At 40.0% G+C, this 1,687-nt stretch overlaps 1 non-coding gene across 1 annotated transcript; it reads right to left on the minus strand.

Moving 5' to 3' along the window:
- Window positions 1-1,024: 1,024 nt before the first annotated feature.
- Window positions 1,025-1,097, minus strand: Trnas-aga. The gene has a single exon. It is a non-coding gene; the product is annotated as a tRNA-Ser (tRNA).
- Window positions 1,098-1,687: the final 590 nt, after the last annotated feature.

Genomic DNA, 1,687 nt, shown 5'->3' on the forward strand with positions numbered 1-1,687 from the left:
TTTCTAACGTTCAAGGATTAAACTTACTAGAATTTACATCGCTTCATCGCACTTCCCACACACCGGTACGTTTGTTCTTTCTCATTCGATGGAAAGAGCGATAAGAAGTCTTTGGGTGAACTTCCGAGCGAAGATGTGAACGTGAAATCTTCCCAGTTGGCAGCGCCCTCGTTCGTTCGTTAGTCAATATTGACCAGTTCGGGGGTTTTTCAGTTTTTTTGGTCAAGGGGAAAGGAATCCGAACTGAGGAAAACCACACAGTTTTCTTTAAAATTTAATCGCACGTAAAAATAATTGGCACTTGGTTCCGTCTTTTCTCAGTTGAAGCGATGTCGTCATGAGAAAAGGACATCAGCGTTGATGGTAGGATGAAAAGTGAATTGTTACACAATCAAGTGACGTAGTAGTAAAAGTAGGAAATAAATGTTGATAAAGTGAACAAAATGAAAAATTCATGTAAAAAACTAAGAAACTTAAATCAAACAACAAAAATAAAGAACTAAATAAAAATGCTAAGAGTGAAACAAAAGAAAAAAAGAAAAAAAAGAAAAGAATTTTTAATCCTGATTCTAAGATTTAGAACCTATTATTAGCATGGGCCTCCCTTAGCCGAGTGGTAAGAGTCCACGGCTATAAAGCAAACCCGTGCTGAAGGTGTCTGGGTTCGATCTTCCGTAATGGAAATTTCCTTGACTTCCCTGGGCATAGAGTATTATAGTACCTACCACACGATATACGAATGCGAAAATGGCAATTGGCAAAGAAAGCTCTCAGTTAATGAATATGGAAGTGTTCATTGAACACTAAGCTGAGAAGCAGGCTCTGTCTCAGTAAGGACGTAAATGCCAGAAAAGAAAGAAGTTTTAGAAATTTCAACAGAATAAAACTTGTTTTTAATTATGAAACGTGGTTTACGCTACCAGCCGAGTGGAAATTTAACAACTACCGAAGGCTAAACATTACATATAATTGCCAATTGGATTAGATGGACAAATTGATGTGAAGATTTGCGAAAAAGTTACACGTCTCTCAGTGAGAATCGAACTCACGACTCCCCGATCTCTAGTTGGGCGCGTTAACCACTACGCCATGAGAGGACTCATGAACGCAGAAGTTAACCTGAATTCTCGATTTTCAGCTCAATAATCACGTGGTTCTTTTTCGCAAAGTGCACCTCTTTCGGAAAGAATTAGATGCCCATCCAAAACACAAACGCTTTCTATATATATCCCAATGCCTAGCCCGAGAGCGCATTGTTTTTTAGGTATAGGAATAGCACACATACACTAGCCAGCAAACTGCGCTGGCTGAGGTATCTATTGTGTGGGCTTCCAATGGGTCGCGACGTTCTCAAACGACCGGTTACGGAACATGAGTCCGTTGCTCGATAAATACTTGTTTTTTAATTATGAAACGTGGTTTACGGCTAACCAGCCGAGTGGAAGTTTAACAACTACCGAAAAGCTAAACATCTGTCCATCTAATCCAATTGCAAATTATATGTAATGTTTAGCTTTTCGGTAGTTGTTAAATTTCCACTCGGCTGGTTAGCCGTAAACCACGTTTCATAATTAAAAACAAGTATTTATCGAGCAACGGACTCATGTTCCGTAACCGGTCGTTTGAGAACGTCGCGACCCATTGGAAGCCCACACAATAGATACCTCAGCCAGCGCAGTTGCTGGCT

Source organism: Aedes aegypti, unplaced genomic scaffold (genome assembly GCF_002204515.2).
Source record: "Aedes aegypti strain LVP_AGWG unplaced genomic scaffold, AaegL5.0 Primary Assembly AGWG_AaegL5_hic_scaff_1380_PBJ_arrow, whole genome shotgun sequence".
Lineage (NCBI taxonomy): Eukaryota > Metazoa > Arthropoda > Insecta > Diptera > Culicidae > Aedes > Aedes aegypti.